This window comes from Monodelphis domestica, chromosome 1, assembly GCF_027887165.1.
Source record: "Monodelphis domestica isolate mMonDom1 chromosome 1, mMonDom1.pri, whole genome shotgun sequence".
In the NCBI taxonomy this organism is placed as follows: Eukaryota; Metazoa; Chordata; class Mammalia; order Didelphimorphia; family Didelphidae; genus Monodelphis; species Monodelphis domestica.
Window position 1 is genome coordinate 229,440,101 of NC_077227.1, and position 26,798 is coordinate 229,466,898.

Below are 26,798 nucleotides of genomic sequence, written 5' to 3' on the forward strand. Positions count from 1 at the left end.
AGCAAGTTCTAAAGAAAGAAATTGTCTTTATCGTGGATGCTTTCAAAAGCTTTCAGTTGAGTCTGTGGCCCTGGCCTACTGCTCCAAATAGTATTCACTGGGTTTGGTGATAGTATTCAAAGGGAAATTGCCATCCGCTTACCAAGACTGACATAAAGAGGAGTGATACTCCTGAAAGAAGCAGACATGGCCAGACTGAGCTGCTGCTCAACATTTAACAACTCCATCTCTAGGTGAGGGTGAGAGTGGGAAGTACTCACAATACATTTTGTTTAGTTAGTGATATTTTTCAATCCCTTTTTTATATCTAGATAATTGATAAAACAATTAAACCAAACACTGATTCCCAATTTCTGAGGTATAAGTACTCACAATGAAAATTTAACAATTCACTTTTTTTGACAGTTCAAGCTGGTTCTAATATACCCTTGCAAGTGGCCAAAGGATCATGGGGGTTGCCTTGACTTAAAGATATCCATAAATATTGCTCTAGCGATGAAAATACCTGTGGAAAACTGATAAATCAGGTGGGATAATACAGCCAGTCAGTCCAGTATGGGAGCCCTAAGAAACCAGGATGCCTGGGACCCAAGTCTCGGAGGAATTTTGGACTTGATACTGGGACTTTGGTCTGTACGAAATGAGCTAAATTATGAATTTAATCCTCTTCCTTTCCCCAGAGACTGAGGTGGTGTAAGGAGGGGAGGGAGATTAGTTAATCTTGCTAATTTAGTCTCTTGAGTGTCCGGGGACTAAGTTGGCATGTTTGTGATTGTATTTTTTCTTTTTTTTTAATTCAAAGATATTTTATTTTCCCAATTATGTGTAATAAAATTTTCAACATGATATTTTCCAAAATTATAAGATCTGAATTGTCTCCCTCCTTCTCTTCCCTCCCCTTTCTTGGAGAGATGGCAAGCGATTTGATCTGTATTATACATGTATTATTATGCAAAACATATTTCCATATTTTTCATTGTTGTAAGAGAATACTCATGTATTCTGTAAATTCTGTAAATTCATGTAAAACCAAAACCCCACAATAAAACCATAAATAAATGAATGGGAAAAATCATATGCTTTCATCTGCATTCTGACTCCAACAGTTCTTTCTCTGGAGATAGATAGTGTTCTTTGTCATAAATCCTTCAGAATTGTCCTGGATCATTGTTTTGCTGAGAATGTCAAAGTCTTTCACAGTTGATCATCATACAATATTGCTGTTAGTGTATATAATGTTCTCCTGGTTCTGCTTATTTCACTGCATCAGTTCAGGTGGGTTTTCCCTGCTCTTTCCGAAATCATCAAGTTGATCATTTCTTACAGCACAATAGCATTCCATCACCAACATGTACCACAACTTGTTTGGCCATTCCCCAATGGATGGACATCCCCTAATTTCCATTTCTTTGCCACCACAAAAAAAAGAGCTGCTATAAATATTTTTGTGCAAAATATTTTGTCCCCTTTTTTATGATCTCTTTGGAGGTGCCCTTGTAGTGGAATTATACTTTTTCGAGGAAATATTTCTATGTAAAAGCTAATGTGACTATCATTGGTCAAATGGAAGTGAGGTTCTCCCCTTCACTCACTTAGGAAGAGCACATGGTGGGGGTTGGAGCCATTTGCATAGAACCTAGGCACACTCAAATCCCATTAAGGTATGATCCCTGGCAATGATCTGCTCTCACTATTACTGTTGTCCTCTCTCTCCCTTTTTACCTTCGAGCCTAGCATTGATCTGAGCCAACAACTCAAGGCTAGTGCAGAGATCAGTGTCCAAGGGCACGGCCCATCCACAGAAGTTCTCGGGGCTCTCTACAAACCTGATCTCAACCTTTCCCTCCCTTAAGAACCCTAAGAACCTCCTTCCCTGACTGTTCCTTGTACATTTTCTCATCCATGGTTGTGTTTCCCTACCTCCCACCCCATTCAGGCTACTCAGAATGTCCCAATGCAACCAGGACGGTCTTGAGGTTCAAATGAGATAATGAATATAATATGCTTTGCAAACCTTACAGCACTCTATAACTGCCCATTGCTATTCTTATTCTTATTATTCGACAGCAGCCAGGTCTCCATTTCTTGAGCTCCCATTGCATGAGCTCCTGTTGAGTTCAACTGAGTAATACAGGGGTGTAAACATATAACAACCAGCTTGAGGGAGGGAGGGAGACACATTTAAGTTTATTCTGCATTATTAGCGTTTTATTTATTTTAGACCATAAAAAATTCAACAATAAATCAAGCCCTAATTTGTAGTGATTGCCAATTTCTGGATTATAAATGCTCACACTAAAAACTGAACAATGACTCTTATGAACCCATTTAAGCTGCACAGCAAACTCTTCCTCTGTGCAACCCACTTCTTTTCCTATAGTAGTCATGACAAAGTACCAGAAAAGGGGGCAGAGGCTGCTAAGAGCACAGTCTTTAGATCATTCACATACTTTAACTTGGTGGTTGGTACTCTTTTGTTTCTTTATTTCAGTTGCATATAGATACAATTTTTGACAATTATTTTCTGATATTTTAAGATTCAGATTTTTCTCCCATTCTCTCTTCTCCCCTCTATTTCCTCAAGGCTGTAAATAGTCTGATAAAGGTTCTACCAAGTCTTTCAAGCATAGTTCCATATTGCTCATGTCATAGTAGAAGATGCATATCACATATACAATAAAAATCTCATGAAGGAAATGAAGCAGAAGATGGCATGCTTTGATCTGACTCTGACTCCCACAATTTCTTCTTTGGCTATGGATAGCATTTTTCATCATGAGTCTCTTGTAGTGATCTTGGAAACTTGCTTTGCTGATAATGGTTTAGTCATTCACAGTTGATCATCACATAATATTTCTTTGACTGTATACATTGTTCTTCTGGTTCTGCTCACTTCACTTTGCATCAGTTAATTCTTTCTGTTTTTCTGAACTGATCCTGTTTTTCATTTCTTATGGTGCAATAGCATTCCAGTCCTGATGGTCGGCACTCTTAATGTGAGATGCATGTCTAATGAACAACAAATATATGTATTGCTAGAGGAAATTAACTTCAACTTTTCCATTCTGAACAAGACCAGGGGGAAAAAGAAAAAAATGGAAGGTAAAATGAAGAATGGCTCCTAGGTTTTCTTTGAAGAGCCAAAGAAAGGATGTGTATGTGCCTGTCCAAAGGCATTGAAAAACATCATTTTGTGGAACATTTATCTCATGTTGAAGGGTTCATCAATACTAGAAAAGAGACCACCATGAAAATAACTGAAGTTCATGGACCAGTATCTGTTGGAGAGAATAAGGTAGAAAAGTGAAATGAAGAAACTGACAAAATCTCAGGAAACATAGGATTAGATATTCAGTAGCTATATTATAAAAGTAGGAATAGATAGGAATGCCCCACCCCCCAATGAAAATATGTTCAAGAATGAGGAATGGGGGTTGCCACAGCTTGTAGATTATATATAACATGAAGACTTTCCTCAGAAAAATGCTCAAAAGCATGGGACACAGTAGCATTAGGTAACATCACAAAAAGTGACATTGATTTTAAGTCAGGAAAGACTCATTATTGATATGGTAGTTGGCTGTCTGTGTGCAATCTTATGAAAGCAAAGATCATTATTAGCATAAATTAAACTAAAGAATAAAAGTGAGAAAAATAAAAAGTGGGAAGTTAATGTAAGTATAGCCTGACCTATTTAAGCAAATTAATGACTGAAAATGGGAAGCTGATGGAGGAAAGGATACTGATAATGATGACAACAATTTCACAGAGAAGTCTAAGTAATGTAAATCAGTTGCCATAACAAGGAGACCAAAAGAGTCTAAAAATTGCTTTAGTTAGTCAACATTTTATCTACATTCCAGAAGAGATGGCAGACAAGTATAGCACTGACTTAAGATTTAAAAATTATTTTAAAATAGTATGAAAAGAATGTTGAAAATTCTAAGTACCATCTTATAAAAGACCAAGAAACTCTGAAAAAGAAAAAAAAATAAAGATCACCAAAGTACTTAACTAAATTAAGCTATATTATAGGCATTTAAGTGTTAAACTGGAAGGAGGATGACAAATTTACAAAAATTGGAAAAAAAAATCTCTAATACTGTTGTGTGTGTGTGTGTGTGTGTGTGTGTGTGTGTGTGTGTGTGTGTGTTTAAGGAAAAAACTCTTTTTGCCATCAGTGGAGTCATCCCATATAGACTCTAACATCACTGCCCTGGATAGAAACAATATTGATGAGAACAAAGACAGGAAAAAAGCATCTTTATTAGACCAAGTGTATATGAAGGATATCTATGCTGGAAGCAACATAGTTTTCAGGGCATTGGAGATATTGGTTCTCAAGGTGAAGAAACTTAAAATATCACAAGGGTGAAAATATCTTATTATTACAAAAAAAAAAAGCAAACCTCCCCTTCCCCCCAACCAGCAATAACTACCAAGTTGTATGCCTACTTTCTCATCTATTAAAAAAATTGTGAGAAGTATCTACCCATGTTTCTGGAGGTCTGGCCTCTGACTCGGACCGAAGTTGGGTCTGTCCAACTAGAGAGACCCAGAAGGACTGACATCATGGAGGTTTTAAGAGAGGGGTTGGAGGAAGGAGAATTCACTCTTGGTCTGGAGACTTTTCCTGGCACAGGGACTTTTAGCTAGATTACAGGGATGAGGGCAGCAAGCTCACATTAGTTAGGTTCAGCCAGGTGATTTTGTGACTATATCTCTCTAACTCTAAACTTTTACTATCTAATAAATAATTATAAATTAATATATAGTCTCTAGAGAATTTTAATCATAACGCTAACCAAGTGTCTCCCATACATATGTCAAAATCATACAAGATTCCTTGAAAAATATAACACATTATTTTGTTTGATGACCCTCTGATTATTATTATCAAGGAGGGCATAAAATAGGGACACGTGCTCACCAAATATGTTTTCCACTCTCACAGCAGAAATTTAGGACAGAGTTCAAGACAAAGATGTTCCCTTTAGATGGTGGGGATCTCCAGATACTCTCATTTGTGGATGCTGTTGTGCTGACTTCTTACCACTCTAAAAATTAACTAGAAGGAGAACAACAAAGAAAGGTTGGAAAAGGTCTGATCTTGGGTCAATGAACCTGAAGCATGGGGGTAGTGGAAAAGGGAGCTAGTCTCTGTCTCTAGAACAGGAGGTTAGGGGTTTGGCTCAGATAAAAGCAGAGATGTATCTGGGGTGTAGAAACAAACAAAAGTTGGAAAAGTGTGTAAAAAATGTTTTTAAACAAAAGTATTTTCTCCATCATTGAGCTATAGAGATTCCTTAATGAGATCCTTATTCATGAAAAGGAACTTGCCTAAATATCCACATAGGAAAAACTAAGTAGAAAAAAAATGCTTACAGGTTTCATAGGTACTTGAATGGACAGCCCATAGAGCCAGTCCTTGGGCACAATTGAAATGGCGCACACTCATGGCACAGCTATGTGGACAGAGCACTAGTTAGGAAACTTAGTGACCTGAGCTTGAATTCTGGCTCCACTGATTGACTAATTGACACTGTGTAGGCCAACTAGGCCCCAAATGGAAAACGAGGAGGAAATCAGGCTGAATTGCCTTTGGGAAATTACAAAGTTCTTTTAATGAACTCACACCTCTCTAGGAAACAAGTATTAGCAAATCACAAGTATTAGCAAAAAGACCACCTTGAAAATAACTTCAGTTCATGGGCCAATATCTATTGGAGAACAGAATAAGGTAGAAAAATTATATGAAGAAATTTGACAAGAGTTTCTAAATTCAATCAATAAAGGATTAGAGATTCATTAGCTTTAGTGTGAAGGTAGGAATGGACAAGAATGACTCGACTTTTATTATTGATATTCTTCTAGGGATAGCATATGGTTCAAAGTCAGGGAACACCATAGTTTTTGAAGAAAAGGAATTAAAAGTTGCCCAAAAAAGTACAAAATGGAGAGTACATGGAGGGGTTTCATAGGAGGAGAAATAGAAAGGATGCCACCAAAGAAATGCATGAATCTTCTTAAAATCGAATATATATTTGGCAACTAGGTGGTTCAGTGGCTAGAGGGCCAGGCCTTGAGGTGGGAAGTCTTGGGTTCAAATCTGGTTTCAGACATGTCCTTAGCTGTGTGACTCTGGGAAAGTCACTTAACCCCAGTTGTCTAGCCTTTACCACTCTTCTGTCTTGGAACTGATACTCAGTATTGATCTTAAGACAAAAGGTAAGAAGGGTTTAAAATACATACATATATGTATATGTTTATTTTATATATATGTATATATTTTATTTATGTAGGTGTATGTGTTTATATATATTTATGTTCCATACATATAAAGTCCTACCTTCCCTCAATCTGACTAGACAGTAAACCCTTATAGGATTAGATAACGGGTTCTATAAATATGAGCTGTTAATAGCCTTAGACAGGAAAGATAAAACTAGAATTTTTGTGCTGGAGCAAAGTTCCTTCAGGCAGGGGAGATGGTGCCCCGAGGCCAGTAGGGCAAAGCTGAGAACCAGGACAGAGGATGGGAAGAAACATAGTTGGGTGAGGGAGGAAATCATCTCCAGGTGCTATAGGAAACTTCCTTTAAAATCAATTGTTGTTAATCAAGTGCTAAGCTAAGCTCTGTTGTTTTTAGCTGCTAAACAGCTAGAAGAGAGCCGTGGCACCCTATAAAGACAGTCTCCTGGGGAGAAGCACTGGTTGCTCTACCCTGGTTACAGTTCCACCAGAAAGGCTATAAATGTAAGTTATTATTTTTATTATGGTAGGCAGCTAAAATATTTGGATAAATGAATGAAGTAGCTTAGAGTTATCACGATAACTCACTGTAAAAACTTTAATCTAGTACCTAGAATCCTGGAAAGATGAAGAGTTGAAAAAAAGACTTCTTATAAACCCACTATCCGCTCGCTCACAAGGATCTTCCCATAACTCTAGCTAGCATGTTGGGGTGTGGTTGGAATATGGCGCTTCTCTCTCCTCCTTAAAAAGCAGCGACCCTCCAATCCCCAGGAGAGGGCACCTTAGCAATCAGCGTGTGACATTGTTTGCCTTTCTCCTGACAAGAGGAACACTTTTTCGCTTCTCCTTTAAAGTCCTTTTTTGGCTGTACTTTCTTTTTAATGAGTTTTTGGCTGGGAGCCCACGTCTGATCAAAGCCTCCACAGGGGAAGGGGGTGGGGAGGACAAGAGGACAGTATGCTTGCTGGGAGAAAAATCTGAGAGGTGAGCCCTCGTCCATCAAGACCCCGAATCAGAGACTGGTGCCACCTGAAGGCTGGGGAGTGGCCAAGGAAGGAGGCTCTGCTGCCAGAACAGGGACATGAGGAAAGCAGAGCTGTTTCTGGGGCACAGAAAGAGCAATCTACTGACCATCCGAAGAAATGGTTTCAAAAGCTGGCTCTGCCGTGGACTACTTTTATACCCAGTGACCTTGGGCAAGTCAGGCCCCTCATCTTTAAAGTGTAGAGGGTCAGAACTGAGGCTTCTTAGACTTCACTTTCCTTATATGTAAAGTAGAACAGAGGAGGGAGCCAATTCCGCTTGGCCTCAGTTTCCTCTTATGTAAAATACATGCAGAGGGTAGAAGGTTATCCATTTGGAGCTCAATTTCCTCATACGTAAAGTATGTTTTGGAGTGAGGTGATGGGGTCGGGCTAGACGATCTCTAATGTTTCTCCCAGCTCTGAATCCTCCCAAAAGAAGAACACTGGTGGCCAGCGAGGGTCAGGCTCCAGACTCCCACACAAAGGCATCTTTCTCTCTAGCAGATCAAGTCATCACTTGAGAAATGAGAAGAGAAGGATTTCTAAATGATGTCCGATGGGGGCCTTTTGTTTGGCTCAATGAGGAGCTGTTGGAATGTCAAGGATGGTGCTCTGGCCCAAGGGTCCTCCTAGGGTGAGGGAGAGAGCCCCTGGGGAGACCAAGGTCTGAAGCACGAATGTGGGCATGAGGGCGAACCTCTTGTCCTTGGGGAACTCTCCTAAGGATTTTACTTACTCATCATCCAGCTCCCCCTGCGCCCTCTCTCTCTCTCTCTCTCTCTCTCTCTCTCTCTCTCTCTCTCTCTCTCTCTCTCTCTCTCTCTTCACTCTCCCACTTCCTCTTACGCTCTCTCTCTCCCTCTCCCTCTCTCTCTCTCTCTCTCTCTCTCTCTCTCTCCTACTCTCTCTCTCTCTCTCTCTCTCTCTCTCTCTCTCTCTCTCTCTCTCTCTCTTCACTCTCCCACTTCCTCTTACGCTCTCTCTCACCCTCTCCCTCTCTCTCTTTCCCTCCCTCTCCCTCCCTCCCTTCTTCTCTCTCTCTCTCTCTCTCTCTCTCTCTCTCTCTCTCTCCACTTCCTCTTACGCACTCTCTCTCTCTTCCTCCTTCTCCCTCTCTCTCTCTTCCTCCTTCTCCCTCTCTCTCTCTCCCTCCCTCTCCCTCTCCTATGTACACATTCCCTGATTGGGTCAGTCCCAACTGTGGACTCCTGATGGATTGAATTCCTTTGCCTTCATGGGACTTGGCTCCAAACCAAAGGAAACCTCCTGTCTAACAAAGTCTGGTTCATAGTGAAAACTTTGTCTTCTCCAGCCTGGCATGTGACAGGGAAAGAGGGCTGGAGGGCTCTAAAAAGGCAGGAGAGCCAGTATAACGTAATGGAAAGAGCTGGTCACAGAGTCGTCAAACTGGAACTGGAAAGTAGCCAAGAGTCCATCTAGTCCAACACCCTCATTTTACACATGAAGAAACTGAGGCCAAGGGAGGTTAAATGACTTCCTCAAAGTAACACAAGGAGTAAGCAACGGAGGTGGGACTCCCCAGTCAGTATGGCACTTACTAGCTGTGTGACCCTGAGAGAATCATTTAATGCTGTTTGCCTCAGTTTCCTCATCTGTAAAATGAGCTAGAGAAGGAACTGGCAGACCATAGCTGTGTCTTTGCCAAGAAAACCCCAACTGGAATTGTGAAGAGTTACATGTGGCTGAAACAACTGAACCCCAAAATGTTGCTCTGAACGTATCAATAAATTTTACTTCAGAATCCTAGCTCTTTGGCTTCTTATTTTTTTATTCATTCTTATTTTTTAGTTACTTATTTTTTAATCTGGAAATTCTTATTTAATTAATTAATTTATAATATTTTTCCTTCTGCTTTTTAGTTGATCCAACATGGCAAAAAACATCCCATCTCTGAACCTCAGTTTCTCATCTGTAAAATGAGGGTGATGATATTGGCCCAGGTGTGGTAAGAAAGTCACTTTTCAAATCCTAAAGCACCTCAGAAATGCAAGCCCGGGTTATTTACTCAGTGCAGAAACAAATATCTGCTAGGTGGCAGCAATGGCAATGACATTGGCAGGATGATGGCAGAACTGGTGGTAAACAGGTGGGAGATAAATCCCTCCTGAGAGCCCGTTGCCACTGAAGCTGTTGATGTTGCTTCTGAGAAGGGAACCAGGAGGCAGCTGCTCTGGAGGCTCAGAGAGCCCGGGGGAGATAGAGCCTGATGTTTGCTGCTGGAACCAGTCCTGGTCCTGTTGGAGCCAGTGAGTCTAGGCAGGTTTGGGGCAGCCCATCACCTACCCCAGGGAGGCCTAGGCTCATGGCTCAGCGTCCCCAAGGGCTGAGAAGAGACTTCGTTCCTCATTGGTGTGGTTATTCTGGGCATCACAAGCTCGCGGACTCAAAGATAGGAGAGATGGTTGAGTCCAGTTTCCTCATTTTACGGAAGAAACTGAGGCCGGGGAAAGTTAAATGACTTACCCAAGGTCACAAAGGAAGTCAAAGGCAGAGGTGGGATTTGAGCTTGGATCCACTGAGTCCAGAACCAGGGCTTGTTCCATTGCAGCCCCACTCCCTGCCACTGGTGCTAAACTCAATCCCCCTCACCTTCTGGGCCTCTGGTTCTTGTCCATCTATATTTATGTTCTCTACACAGGAGGTGCCCCTTGCCTTCGAGGCCTTCCTCTGGTTGTTTTTATGTTTTTTGAAATACTAGCTTATTTTTTTGAGATCCAAGTGGTCTACCTGCTATCCCTCACCTCTAAGACATGGCCACACCACTTTTGGTTCTAGGGATGCACCACTTTGAGGAGATATTTTATTCAGTGCTGGTATGCTGGCAAATATTTAACAACTAGCTCTCTGTTCGTGGGGAAAGTATATCTATGATATAGATATTTAACATTAATATTTATATTATAATGCATTTAATATAATAATTTAAATTAATATATCCAATATTAATATAACAGGAAATTAATAATGACATATAATAATATTAAATTAATATTAAATATATATTAAAAAACCCTTACCTTCTGTATTTGAATCAATACTATTTATTGATTCCAAGGCAAAAGAGGGTTAAGGACTAGGCAATGGGTGTTAAATGACTTGCCCAGGGTCACACAGCTAGGAAGTATCTGAGGCCACATTTGAACCTAGGACCTCCCGTCTCTAGGCCTGACTCTCAATCCACTGAGCCACTGAGCTGCCCTGTCTGTGACATATTTTTAAGTTTAATCTGCATTATTAGCATTCTTTCTATCATTTTAAGCCTAGACAATTAATAAAACAATAAATAAGCCTTGAATTGTATCATTTGCTCATTTCAGAGGGGCAAATCCTCACACTGAAAATTTAACATTTTGATTGAGTATTCCACTGAGTAAGTAAATTAATTTAGGTGGAATTGTCATTTTTATCATATTGGTCTGGCCTAATTATGAACAATGAATATTTCTCTAATTGTTGAAATTGTTTTTGAAAAGTGTTCTGTAATTGTCAGAGAGGCCCTGGATTTGTCTTGTCAGCTGGACTCTCAAGTATTTTATACTCCCTTCAGTTATTTGAAACTATAGCCAAAAGCCTATTAAACTGCGCGTACCCTTTGACCAAACAATACCATTACAAGGTCTAATTCCTAAAGAGATCCAAGAAAAGGGAAAGGGACCTATTTGTACAGAAGTCCTTTTGGTGGTGGCAAAGAAATTGAGGGGGTGTCCATCAATTGGGGAATGGTTGAACACATTGTGGTACATGGTTGTGATGGAATACTATTGTCCTATAAAAAGTGACAAACAGGATGGTTTTAGAAAAACCTAGGAAGACCTACATGAATTGATGCAAAGTGAAGTGAGCAGAACCCGGATATCGTTGTACTCGGTAACAGCACTATTGAGGAGATGATCAACTATGAATGACTTAGCTGTTCTGTTCAAGGCAATGATGCAACATGATTCCAAAGGACCCATGTTGAAAAATGCTATCCACCTCCAGGGAGAGATCTGAAGAATTCTGAATGTAGATTAAAGCATACTTTCTTACTTACTTTATTTTTCTTGTTTTTTTTGTCTGTTTTCTTTTTGCAACACAACTAATATGGAAATGTCATGAATTCACATGTATAATTGATAGCAAAATGCTTGTCTTCTCAGGGAAGTGAAGGAAAAGATAGAATTTGGATTTTTAAATTTTTTTAGTCTTAATTACATTTTATTAATTTATTATTATATAATATTATATAATAATAAAGAATATAAATATTAAATTAAATTTTTTACATGCAAGTAGGAAATATTTAAAGAAAGAAAGGAAGGAAGGAATGCACATGCACATGTACACAACACATATAAAAATACAGATTTTATATACATATATATATATATTATTTAACAACTCTCAAGAGTCAGTTCAAACTGGTTCCAACACAACTCTCCTTTTAATTTTCCTTGCTTATTTTACCCACTATAGACCACAGTGCCTGGCACACAACAGGTGCTTAATAAATGCATGTTGATTGATTGTTATCAGACTATGTTGTACTCACACCCATCACACATCTTTTCCTTTAAACTACTTATACTTTTGATTCTTCTGAGATCATCTAACATCACCAGCAGAATACTTAGAGCTGAAATGGTGGGCTTTGACAAGAGGGACACTTTTTCCAAAACATATTCAGCACAGATTTTCCCAGGAAGCTTCATTTTTCCTACTACAGTCGCATGTATGCACATTCACCAAACAGGCATACATCATATACAAAGCCATGTCCCAAGAAACATATTCATGTGCCCACGTACTCAGTTAGAGATAAAAAATCAATATAATTGCACAATCACACTTGTGAACATACATACACAATGCACCTAAAGTACCCAAGTAATTAAATTGTGCAAACACTTATTGGATGCCCGAGTGCAAGGCACTGTTCTAAGGCCCCTGAGAGGATGGAAAGATGACTGTAGGTCAGTCTACTGGGGAGGAAGGGTATGGACACAAACACCCCAAAGCAGAAGGGAACATGAGAGGCATGAGGACTGTGGTCCTGTTGGAGCACCGAATAAGGAGAAAATATTGGTCATGGGGAATTTGATAAAGCTTCATAGAAGAGGTAGCATCCACTTTGTGTTTGAAGGAGATGTTGGATTTTAATGGGAAGAGATGGTATGTGCTCATGGCATAGCCATGTGGAAAAGGCACTGATCAGGGAACCAAAGGACTCTAGTTTGGGTTGACTAGTGACTCTGGGTCAGCTGAGTCCCCATTCTATGCCTCAGTTTCCCCACTTTTAATATGTGGAAAATAAATGCTTCTTCCATTTCTGCATCTAAGGAGAGAAGGGTAAAAATATAAGAGAAAGGGAAAAAAAAAGAAAAGAGATATACCTGTGGAAAAGTAAAAAAAATTTGGAAACAGAACTGGATTTAACTCCTGGCTCATTCTTTCTATCTTGAGATCCTGGGCAAGCCATTTCCCCTTTGTGAAATGAAGGAACTTGGATTAGATAATCTCTGAGGTTCTTTCCAACTCTGTATCCTATGAAACCTGGAACAGGATTGAGGCTAGATGGCATAGTTATAATTTCTTGGGGGTGCACCAGAGATTCAGGGGTACCCACATCAAGAGGCAGCATGGTACAGGATGCTGAATGAGGTGTTCTGAACCTGAAATCCCAAGAGAGTTTGAATCTTGGCTTTCCCACTTACTAGCTGTGTGACCTTGGGCAAGTCACATAACCTCTAGGCCTCATTTTCTTTCATTGTAAAATGAATGGTTTGTACTACATGGTTTCTCATGTCCATTCAGTTCTAAATCAATGATCCCATGACCAACAAGGAAGGGAGAGGAGGAGAAATGCTTAGGCTTAGGATTTTCCTGAGTTATAACTTGGGACAGTTACCTTTCCAAGGCAAGAGAGACAACCACACCCCTGCCTTTTAAAATTTTTTTTCTCTGCCCTCCTACATTCCTGTTTCCCACTAAAATTGCACAGGAAGTATAAAAATACTATCAGGAAGCATCCTGTCAGGAAATTTCTGGTTTCAGAAGCCACAGAAAATAACAGAAATTTCACAGCTTGGCTGAGATTGAATTTCAGGGTTTGGGAGAAAACTTTGTGGTTTTCTTTTCAATTAAGAGGATCCCCTTGGGTCAGTAATAAAAATTAAATTCAGAAAACATTTACTAAGTACTTGCTGTGTTCAGAACACCCTGGTAAGTAATGAGAGAGGGACAAAGTATAGGGAAAACTCAGTCTGGTCCTCTCATAGATTTGACCATCTGGAAGAGGGAGAGAAATTATGAATTTGTAGAATGTAGAGAAGCATAAGAATACTTAAGTGGACTGATTCAAAGTGAAAATAAGCAGAACCAGAAAAAAAGGGAGATAAATAATGGCCTACTTGTAGGAGACTTTTCTAGTTGGGTCTGTAGAAACCAGAGTACAGACTGTCTCTGTCTCTGTCTCTGTCTCTGTCTCTGTCTCTGTCTCTGTCTCTCTCTCTCTCTCTCTCTCTCTCTCTCTCTCTGTCTCTGTCTCTCTGTCTCTCTCTGTCTCTCTCTCTTTCCTCTCTCCCTCTGCCTCTCTCTCTGTCTGTCTCTCTCTATCTCTCTGTCTGTCTCTCTCTTTTCTCTCTCTCTCTCTGTCTTTCTCTCTGTCTCTTTCTATCTCTGTCTCTCCTTTCTCCCTCTGCCTCTCTCTGTCTGTCTCTCTCTCTTTCTCTGCCTCTCTCTGTCTCTCCACATCCCCCACCCACCTATTTCTGTCTTGTAAGTTTTGGGGCTTTGTACTTCCAACACTATTTCCCCCATAAGGCCTGTAGCTTTTATTACTCAAATCTAGATGGACTGCTTACTAGCTATGTGACCTTGACCAAGTCACTTAACCCTTTTTGCCTCAGTTTTCTCATCTACAAAATGAGCTGAAGAAGAAATGGCCAACCACTCCAGTATCTTTGCCAAAAAAACCTCAATGAAGAGTTGGACATAACTGAAAATGACTGAACAACAAAAATATATTGCATTTAGCAAAACTGATTATATATGGAGGAGATTAGAAAAGTAAATTGGTAGATGAGGGCCTTAAATGCCAAGGGAAAGAATTTGAATTTTATTTGATAGACAATGAGGAGTTAGTGAAGTCTTTAGTGCAGAAGAGTAACAGCATCTGCTGAATTTTCCCAGCTTCTGTCTTTCTGCTTTCCAGGGTTTTGCCTAATAAGCTAATGAACAAAGGAGTTGTTTCAAATGGTCAGTGCTTTTCTCTCTTTGGACCTTCCTTTTACATGTTGACTAAATTATCATTAATTTGGGTCTTGGTTCACCAATGAACAAAGTTGAGAAAAGGAGTTGAGAAGGGCCAAGTTCTGAGCCCAGTACAGCATGGCAAAAGATAGCAAAAATCCATAGAATTAGTGGGAAGAGGTATCAGTAATCAACTGGTAGAGCCTACTCGGATGTTTTTCCGTCATGCCCAACTTTTCATGGCCCTATTTCTTGGCAAAGATACCAGACTGATTTGCCATTTCCTTCTCCAACTACTTTATTTAATGTTGAATTGTGCTCAACAAAGTTAAACGATTTGCCCAGGTCACACAGCTTAAGTAGGTGTCTGAAGCCAGATTTGAACCCAGAAGATGAGTCTTTCTGACTCCAGGCCCAGCACTCTATCCACTGCACCTCTTACGTGCCCTAATCTGAATAGTGTAACCTAGTAGAGTCCAAACTTGAGAGGAATTCCCATTGCAACACATCCTGTGGGTGGCCAGCTAGTCTCTGCTTAAGGATTTCCAATAAGAGGAAACCCATCATCTCCAGGCAGACCATTTCAGTTAGACACCTCTAATTGTTTGGAATTTTTTTTCCTAATGCGAAGCTTTAATTTGCCTCTTTGCAATTATCACCCATTGCTTCCTAGGTCCGCCCATTGGGACCAATCGTTCTTCCACATGACAGCCCTTCAGACACTTGAAAGGGCCCCCTAAGTGCCATTGAGTTTGGGTATTCTTCTTCGTTTATGCTACAATCCATTGAAGCTGGGAAAAAGTCCAAAAAGTGTTAGAAATCTGAAATTGGCTTTCTGAGCTATACTTCCTCAGAAGCCTTTCAAGTTCTGTGTTACTAGATCCCAGTCAGACCAGGCCTCTGTTTGTCAGTTTGGGGAATGATAGTTATTTCTGAGGATGGAGAAAGAGAGACAGAGACAGAGAAACACACAATAGCCCAAGGAAGCCCCAGTGAACCACACAATTCACAGTGGTGACTCACTAAGACACTCTTCAGCATTCCCCAAGTCACATTCAATAGCTTTGTATTCTTCAAGGGAAAAAAGAAAGGGAAAAACTGGAAAATCAATGGCACAGCACCATCTGCCATTCTTGAGGAGGCCAGTCTCAAAGACACACTGGAGGCCTGGGACATAGTCCATGCGGCAGCGGTGGAAGAGAAAGCTTCCACAATCATCATGGAGAATTGGGCTGAATGTGTCCTGGACCTGGATTCTACTTCTGACTTGGTCACTAGATGGCCTTGTGAATTTAGATGAGTCACCTCATCTTTCTAAGCCTAAGCTTCCTCATTATGAAATGGGGAAAATAATGTCTACCTTCTTTTCCTCATTTCCTCACAAGGAAATGAGAATCTATATGAGAGTGTCTTACAAGAAGATGGATTCGTGGAATTTTAGGGCTACAAGAGACTTCCTAGATTATCTGGTCTAATTCTTTCATTTTTTATAAGAGAATACACAGAGGGGAAGTGACTGGTCTAAGGTCACATTATGAGTGAGCCATAACTAGAACTCAAGACTCAGTGGTCTCATTCCAATGCTCAATGCCTCTTCAGGGTTTCACATATCTATCATCGCAGTTATCTCTGTCTCTGTCTCCCTCTCTCCTTTTCCCTCTATTCCTCTTCTTTTTCCCCTCTCCCCTTCTCCTTCTCCTTTTCCTTCTCTCTTCCCCATTACCCTCCCCCCCATGATATAATCGAGAAAGAAACAATCCTGGGGGAAGAAGCTATCTTGCTGTTATACTCTTTCTATCTTCAGTGTCCTATAGACTAGTACACAGGTGGATTGAAATAACTGCTTTTTTTGCTTGGTTTAATAAAAGCACTAAAATGGAAACATCTTCTTCTAGGTCCCTGCATTTTGAAAGCTTTTTTCCCATGAAACTTGGAGTGAGATAATTTGGCATGGCGATGTCTTTTGAAAAGATAGTTCTAAAATTTGTAATGATAATAGTGATAGCTACCATTTATGGAACTCTTTAAGGTTTGTAAAGCACTTTAACAAATGGTATCTCATTTTATCCTTCTCACAACCTTGGAAAGGTTATGGGGGAATCAACAACCACTATGAGGACCTCCATCTTATAGATGAGGAAACTGAGTGTTAAAATGACTTGCCCAGGGTCACAGAGCTACTGTCTGAGCTTAGGTCTTCTTGATTCCAGGTCCAGTACTCTAGCCACTGGGCCACTTAGCAACCTCAGAGGTCAGATCAATATGTCTGGGTAAATTGGCAGCAGTTCTTTCTGTCATGATGCTCTCTCTGGGTTCTTGTATATCTTATTTATTGACTTTGGGAGGTTTTTATGGCACAGTGAGTTATTATCTGTTAGTTTATAAAGGATGGAGATCTTCTGGCATCTAATTCTAGCTATCTGATGACATAGAAGGATTTGGTACTGGCTCAGTTTCTGCATCTTGCAGTGTTATGTGGCACTTAATATTATAATTGTTTCTACTGTTGTTGTTATGAAAGAAAATAGATAAAGATGGAGTGAAAGATAACTTGCTTAGATTATTAGGATGGCATTTAGTTCACTGTGAGGATTTATTACCCCAGGTCTTAAGGGAACTACAACTGTCTCTGTGCCTGACTCATTTCAACATTTCAAAGCAAGTCCATGTAGTTCCCTTGCAGAAAACATAGTAAGAGGCACTCTACAAAGACTGATGTGAGAGGAATTATAAGACCTTGAAAGGCTCCAAATATATGTTCCAACAACCTGTCTTGAATAGGTGTGCCCTCCCAATATGAAATTCCCAAGCAAGTCCCAGCAAGACACTCTCTTAGATTAAAAAAACAAAAATGGCAGCATTCTTTTCTTTAAAAAACCCCTCCCTTGGTCTACTTGGAGAATCCTAGAGAATCAACAAAAAAGCTAATCGAAATAATCAACAACTTTAGCAAACTTGCAGTATACAAAATAAACCCACATAAGTCATCAGCATTTCTATATATCTCCAACACAGCTCAGCAACAAGAACTAGAAAGAGAAATCCCATTCAAAATCACCTTAGACAAAATAAAATACTTAGGAATCTATTTCCCGAGACAAACACAGGAACTGTATGAACACAACTACAAAACACTCTCCACCCAACTAAAACTAGACTTGAGCAATTGGAAAAACATTAACTGCTCATGGGTAGGACGAGCCAATATAGTAAAAATGACCATCCTACCCAAACTTATCTATCTATTTAGTGCCATACCCATTGAGCTTCCAAAAAATTTTTTTACTCATTTAGAAAAAACCATAACAAAGTTCATTTGGAAGAACAAAGGATCAAGGTTATCCAGGGAAATAATGAAAAAAAAAATACAAAGGATGGTAGCCTAGCAGTCCCAGATCTCAAACTACACTATAAAGCAGTGGTCATCAAAACAATTTGGTTCTGGCTAAGAGACAGAAAGGAGGATCAGTGGAATAGACTTGGGGTAAGTGTCCTCAGCAAGACAGTCTCTGCCAAACCCAAAGACCCAGCTTTTGGGACAAAAATCCACTATTTGACAAAAATTGCTGGGAAAACTGGAAGACAGTGTGGGAAAGATTAGGTCTGGATCAATACCTCACACTCTGCACCAAGATAAACTCAGAATCTCAGAATGGGTTAATGGCTTGAATATAAAGAAGGAAACTATAAGTAAATTAGGTGAACACAGAATAGTATACATGTCAGACCTTTGGGAAGGGAAAGACTTTAAAACCAAGCAAGACATAGAAAGAGTCACAAAATGTAAAATCAATAATTTTGATTACATCAAATGAAAAAGTTTTTGTACAAACAAAACCAATGCAACTAAAATGAGAAGGGAAGCAACAAATTGGGAAATAATCTTCATAACAAAAACCTCTGACAAAGTTCTAATTACTCAAATTTATGAAGAGCTAAACCAGTTGTACAAAAAATTAATCCATTCTCCAATTGAAAAATGGGCAAGGGACATGAATAGGCAGTTTTCAGATAAAGAAATCAAAACTATTAATAAGCACATGAAAAAGTGTTCTAAATCTCTTATAATCAGAGAAATGCAAATCAAAACAACTCTGAGGTATCACCTCACACCTAGCAGATTGGCTAACATGACAGCAAAGGAAAGTAATGAATGCTGGAGGGGGTGTGGCAAAGTAGGGACATTAATGCATTGCTGGTGGAGTTGTGAATTGATTCTGGAAGGCAATTTGGAACTATGCCCAAAGGGTGATAAAAGACTGTCTGCCCTTTGATCCAGCAATAGCCCTGCTGGGTTTGTACCCCAGAGAGATAATAAGGAAAAAGACTTGTACAAGAATATTCATAGCAGCCCTCTTTGTGGTGGCCAAAAATTGGAAAATGAGGGGATGCCCTTCAGTTGGAGAATGGCTGAACAAATTGTGGTATATGTTGGTGATGGAATACTATTGTGCTTAAGGGAATAACGAAGTGGAGGAATTCCATGGAGACTGGAACAACCACCAGGAAGTGATGGAGAGCGAAAGGAGCATTGTACACTGAGACTGTGGTACAATCTAATGTAATGGACTTCTCCATTAGTCTCAATGCAATGTCCCTGAACAACCTGCAGGGTTCTAGGAGAAAAAACACTACCCACAAACAGAGGACAAACAGTGGGAGTAAAAACACTGAGGAAGGACAACAGCTTGACTACAGGGGTGGAGGGGATATGATCGAGGAGAGACTCTGAATGAACACCGTACTACAGAAAATAATAGCATGTAAATGGGCTTGGGTTGAGGATGCATGTGACACCCAGAAGAATCACATATCGGCAATGGGAGGGGGAGGGGGAGGGGGAGAAAAAAAAGGTGATCTTTGTTTCTAATGAATAACGTTTGAAAATGACCAAATAAAATAATGTTTAAAAAAAAACCTCCCTATCTTCTGTCTTAGTATCAGTTCTAAGACAGAAATGTCGAGGACTAAGAAATTGGAGTGAATTGACTTGTCCAAGGTCCCATAGCTAGGAAGTATCCAAGGCCAGATTTGAGCCCAGGCCCTCCTGACTCCAGGCCTGACTCTATTCACTGTATTACCTTGCTGCCCCAGGGAGCATTTTTTTCAAAAGACCCCCATAAACAGAAACATTTGTAGCTTAGGGCAGTTCAGAGTATAAGACTCTTCCATCTGTATGGGAGAACTAATGGTTTCTGTAAAGGTAGAGAGAGAGAATGGAGTGTGATAGAGGGAATCAGAATATCAAAATCCATAGAAGTTTCAACTAGTGACGTAAAGGAGCAAGATTCGATAGTGGTTCATTCATTTATGTGTTTGTTTGTTTCATGGATACATCATGTCATAGATTTAATGTGAGAAATCACCTTAGAGGTCATCTAATCCAAATCGTTCATATTACAGGTTGGGAAACTGAGGTCAGAGAGATTAAGTTGTTTTCCTTAGGTTGCACAGATAGTAGAGAGTGGAATTTTAACTTGAATCTAAGTCTTCTAATCCCAAATCCAGCACTTCCCCCCCAACTATATAATGCAACCTCATTCATTCATTCATTCATTCATTCATTCATTCATCCATTCAATAAATATTTATTTATTGAGCATGCACTATGGGTAAGGTGCTGGGACAGGAGCTACAATGCATATAAAAATTGTCAAAACATCCTAGTGTAAACAACAACATGGAAATAGGTTCTGATCAAGGACACAAGTAATACGCAATGAAAGTGCCTGTTGGCTGCAGGAATAGTGGGAGGAGGGGAGGGAGGGAAATAATGTGATTATTGTAACCAAGGAATAATGTTCTAAATTGACTAAATAAACTTATTCAAATGGAAAAAAATTGTCAAAGCATAACCTTGCTTTCCAGGAGGATCTACTCTAATAGGGGGAGAGATTTGAGAAGAATAAAAATAGCTAGAAGGTAGGGCAGCTAGGTGGCTCAGTGGATTGAGAGCCAGGCAAGAGCTGTATGACCTTGGGCAAATCACTTACCTTCAATTGCCTAGTCCTTACTACTCGTGCTTTGGAACCAGTACTTGGTATTGATTTTAAGACAGAAGGTAAAAAAAAAAGGTAGAAGGTTCTTGCAAGTAGGGATTGTTTCATTCTATATTTGTCTCCCCAGGGCTTATGATATTCCCTAAAATATAGTAGGCATGCAGTAAATGCTAAATGAATGGAAATGTTACATTAAAAATAACATGAATAACTCCATTTTGTCTTTATCTATCATTTCGTGGAGTTAAGTTCCATGTCATCTGATCACAGGAAAGTCACAAGAGAATTCCCTCCTCTTCCTCAGGGTCTCCCGATCTCCTCTACCAATAAGAAACCAGGAGTCTCAATCCTTATAATTCTGCTTTTCTGCTCCCTTCAATTATATAAAAACTGCAGAAAGAACTGTAAAGTTCTGGGTCCTTGTACTAATGAGAGTCTGGAACCCAATTTATTTTTGCAACAATTGTCTGAATGTAACTACTTGGTTTCTTTATTCCACCACAATGGATGTGATTATTACCACAAGAAAGGTAATTTAATTGCCTGAGTACTCCCAGCACTTTTTATTTTCTTAGAATGGACTTGAGATCTCACAGATTTGGGAGCTTTCTCCAGGGATAGAGATCACAAATATACTTACTCACCTAACAGAGAAATATGGAAGCCAAGGCATCACTAGATAAGAATATAAACATATTTTAAATATTTTGCAGAGAAGAAAAATGAAAGATTCTGAGCTATGTTGTCTTTTAAAACCAAGAGAAAGAATGGAAGGCAAACTCAGTTTAAAGAGAATTTGGTTAGGGGACTTCTGGTTGTGGGGAAGTAAATATGGCAGAATAGAGGAAGCAGCCTAATTCTTCCAACATTCCCCTCTAGATAACTTTAAAATGAAATCCCGAATGAAATTCTGGAGTAGCAGAGTCAACCAAAGGTCTGAGTGAGACATTTTTCTATTCCAAGACAATTTAGGAGATCAGAAAGAGAGATCTATAACATTGGAGTGGGGGCTGGTCCACAGCTCACGTGGTAGCAATACCAATGGTGAGTCTTGGAGGTGATGAAAGATCCAACAACAATTTTGAAAACTATGAAGTAAGAGATAGTAAGAAAATCTGGAAGCAGGTCAAAATGAGATAGGAGATCTCTGTGCTAGCCCTGGATGCAGGACAGGATGATGCTTGGTAATTACATTGTCAATATATAACTCTGGGTCAAGGTTCTATAACAAAGAGGAGTGCTTGCTGTCAAAAGGGAACAGGAGCCCTGTGGAGCAGTATCGCTTCCAGTGGTCAGAGAGGAAGTCTTGAGGAATTTTTACAGTTACAGTATTGCATCTGATGACAAGGGAGCAGTGACCACACTTCTCCTCAGATCATATTTTCTTGGAAACACCAAAAACTTCCAAATACCTACCCGGAACTAGCCCTGAAAACAGCAATGGGAACAAGTCTGAAGACTGGGACAATGTTCCTCCTGCCCTGACTCTATGAACAGAGCCCAACATTAACATAAATTCAATTTTAAAATAAGTTTGTGAGGGTGATGGGAAAGCAAAAAAGTAAAAAAAACCTGCCCATAAAAAGCTACATGGTGACAAAAAAAAAGTTTAAAACAAACTTAGGAGACAATGAACTCAAAACAGCTTTAAGCAAACCCTCAGAGAAAAATAAGAATTGGACATGAGCACAAAAACAATGCCTAGATGAGCTAAAAATGATTTTTGATATAACATAAGAATGGTAGAGTAAAAACTAGGAAAAGAAATTAGAGAAATATAAGAAAATTATGAAAAGACATTTAACAGCTTGGTAAAATAGACAAAACGAATACTGAAGAAAGTAACACCTTTAAAAGCAAAATTGACTAAATGAAAAAAGAGGGGCAAAACTTTGCTGATGAAAATAACCTCATAAAAAACTGAATTGGCTAATTAGGAAAAGGAGTACAAAAGCTCACTAACGAAAACAATCACTAAAAATTTAAAATTAGGAAATTAGAAGCTAATGACTCCATGAGACATCGAAAAAACTACAAAACAAAATAAGAAGAATGGGGGAAAATGAAGAAAAAGTCAGCTCTCTCATTAAGGAAAAAAAAACTGATCTGGAAAATATACTGGGGAGAGTTTAGGAATTATTGGAATGACTGAAAGCTATTACCAAAGAAAGGGCCTAGACGTCATATTTCAAGATCCTACAAAGGAAAATTTCCCCAATATCATAGAACCAGAAGGTAAAATACAAAATGAAATAATCCACTGATCAGTTCCTGAAAAAGATCCTAAAATGGAAACTCTTAGGAATATTGGAGCCAAATTCCAGAGCTTCCAGGTCAAGGAGAAAATTCAAGTAACCAAGAAGATATCATTCAAATACCATTAAGCCACAGTCAGAATCATGCAAGATTTAGCAGGTATCATATTAAAGAAGAGGGTTTAGATATGATATTCTATAAGGCAAAAGAGCTAGGATTAAATCTAAGACTACTTTTCTCAAGAAAACTGAACATTAAAAAAAATTTAATCCTTCAGGGGAAAAATGGATATTTTATGAAATAGAGAACTTACAAGCATTCCTGATAAAAATCAGTGATGAATAGAAATCTTGACATTCAAAGATAAGACTCAAGAGAATCATAAAAAGGTAAACATGAAAGAAAGCATAAGGGACTCAGTAAGGTTAAACCATTTACATTCCTACATGGAAAGATGATACATGTAATTCCTAATAACTTAATTATTACTAGGGCAGAAGGACTCTACATAGATAGCACAGGAATGATTATGTTGGGATAATCTAAAAAGAAATGCATAGGAACAAAAGAGGAAGGAACTGGGAGAAGGAGGCAGGGAGAGGAAGAATGTTGAAAATTTTCTCACATAAAAGATGTATATAAGAAAGAGATTTTATAGTGGAGGGGAAAATGGAGGGGGCAAGTAATGCTTGAGCTTCTGTTTTATAGGTGAATTAATACCATTTACATTCACAGTTTTGATAACTAATTTAGTATTTCCCTCCATCCTATTTTCTTCTGTTTTATCCTCTCTCTTTTTACCTCATTCCCTCCTCAAAAGTCTTTTTTACTTCTGAACGCTGCCTCCCTTAATTTGCTCTCCCTTTTATCACCCCCTTCCTTTTAAAACTTCTTTCCCCTCCTACTTCCGTGTTGGGTAAGATAAAGATCTATATTTAACTGAGTCCATATATATATAATATATGTATATTATATAATTCAAATGAATTATAGGAGGAAAAAGATGGTAAAACTATATTAGTGGAGGACCACAACTTTTCTCTCTCAGAGAAACATAAATATAAACATAAAATACTTAAGAAAGAAGTTAAAGAATGAGTTGAATGGAATTTTAGAAAAATTAGAAACTATAGTCCTCTGGAAAAAATTGAATGAGAATAGAAAGGAACATACATTTTCCTCATCTGTACATGGCACCTTCATAAAAATTGATTATTAGGGCATAAAAACATCACAAACAAACTCATATAAGTAAAAATACTAAATGTACCTCTTCTATATCATTATACAATAAAAAGTACATTTAATAAAGGGCCATGGAAGCATAGATTAAAAGTTAATTGGAAAAGAAAAAATCTAAACTAAAGAATGAGTGGATTAAAGAAAAAAGTAATCCAAACAATCAATAATTTCATCAAAGAGAATTACTACAATGAGACAACATACCAAAATGTGTGGGATGTAGTCAAAGAAGTACTTTGGGGAAAATTTATATCTCTAAATGCATACTCAATAAAAGAGAGAAAGAGCAATGAATTGAGCATGCAACAGAAAGAAAGAAAGAAAGAAAGAAAGAAAGAAAGAAAGAAAGAAAGAAAGAAAGAAAGAAAGAAAGAAAGAAAGAAAGAAAGAAAGAAAGAAAGAAAGAAAGAAAGAAAGAAAGAAAGAAAGAAAGAAAGAAAGAAAGAAAGAGAACAAATTAAAAGACCCCAATTAAGCTCCTGAAAATCAAAGGAGAAATTAAACTGAACATTTTTTTAAAACTCCATTGAACTAAAAAATAAAACCAAGAGCCAGCCTAATAAAGTAGATGTACCATTTATTAATTTGATTAGGAAAGAAGAAAGCCAAATTACAAGTCAAAGATAAAAATAGGGGAATATACCATCAATGAAGAAAAATATCAAAGCAACTATAGGAGTTACTTTGTTCAATTACATGCCAGTAAAACTGACAACCTAAGTGAAATGGATGAATATTACAAAAATATAAATTGCTCAGATTAACAAAAGAGGAAATCAAATAATTAAATAACTCTTAGGAAAAGAAATTGAACAAGCCATAAATGACCTCCTTAGAAAGATTCTCCAGAACCAGATAAATTTATAAGTGAATTTTATAAATTCTACTAACCTTTAAGGAACAATTAATCCTAATACTAAATGGATTATTTGGGGGAAGTAGGTGAAAAAGAAGTCCTAAAAATTCTTTGTCTGATACAAATATGGTTTTGATATCTAAACAAGGGAGAGGAAAAAAAGAGAGAAAGAAAGCTATAGGCTAATATCTCTAGTGAATACTACTGTAAATTTTTAAATAAAATATTAGCAAAGAGACTAAAGGTCATATACTGTGACTAGGAATTCAGGACTGACTAAGTATTAGAAAAACTATCAGCATAATTGATGATATCAATAAAAAAACCCAATAAAATCATGATTATCTCAATAGATGCAGAAAAAGGTTTTGACAGAACATAAGACTTATTCCTATTATTCATCCTCCTATTAAGTTGTGAAATGTGATTATGATGGAAATTGTTTTAGCTAATGATGAATGGAATGGTTTCAGAAAAATCTGAAAAGACTTATCTGAACTGATACAAAGTGAAGTAAGAGGAATCACGAACACACTGTACCCAGTAAAGGCAATATCCTAATTTTGATGAACTGTGAAAGACTTCACTCTGACCCAAAAGAACTCCAAAAGACTCGTAATAAAAACAATGCTATCAGCCTCCAGAGAGAGATTTGATGAAGTCTGATTGCAGATTGAAGAATACTTTTCCCTCTTTCTTTATGTTTATTGTTTGATCATTGTCATCATAATCAATATGCTAATATAAATATATATGAATATATATATATATGTTTTGCATGATCTCACATATATAATTGATATCATGTTGCTTGCCTTCTCAGCGGGTAGGAATGGGAAGGGAAGGAGGAGTGAATTTGGAACTCAAATTTATAAAAAAAAATTTAAACAAATAAAGAATGGGGGTGGGAGAGCTTGGCTAGAGACCTGACTAAATAGAGTCATCTCCAGAACTTTTAAAGATAAAACCACAAGAACAATAAACAGAAAAAAAGATAGAAAAGATCTGTAAAGATTTATATAACAAATTCTTTCATCATCAAGGAATGTGGTGCCACCCTACTAAAAACCACACTATGCTTAACACTATACTACACTTAAACATCACAGTACAGAATATACTTTTATAAAGGAGACAGAAATAGCATTAAAGAAAGCAAAGATGGGAATAGAAGTTGGATTAGGCCAAGGGTAGGTATAGGATATTTTTTCTTGTGGTAACACAACTTTGAGGTCATTGAAGGACAGATTCACAAAGTATCTGAGTAGGAGGATGTTAAATATATGTAAAAAACCTTGGACCTTATTAATACCAAGACAAGGTAACCAATAATTATTTGTCACTTTCTCATGAATATGGTTTTTTTTAACCAAAATAATCTACCTATTCATTGAGGCCTTTAGTAGAAAACAAGAAGGTTTCTCTAGTGTGCTATTTCACAGTAAGCAACACATTAACTATCACTATAGAAAGATACAGAATTTAGAAGATATGACTGTGCTTATTTGTGAGTATTGAAAAAATTCAATATCATAGATCAAAATAATGATGTAAATAAAGGCTTTGTTCCAATAAGCTGAATCCCATACATACATCAAAATTAGAAAAGATTCCTTGAAAGATGAAATAAGATCATCCTATTCAGTGACTCTTTGGTCATTAATATCAAGTGCAGCATAAAACAGGATGAAAAAGGTGTTTTGTTCCTGTCAGAGAAGATTCCATGATAATTCAAAGTGAGGAGAGATTTTCTAGAGAAGGTGTAAGTCCACCACACTGTTTTGTTTTCAGAAGAGTCTGTGTTGGTTGCAGAATGAATGAATAAATAAATTACCACTTATTAAGTGTTTACCATGTGCCAAGCACTATGCTAAGTGTCAAGGATATGAATACAAAAGCAGTGACAGTTTCTTT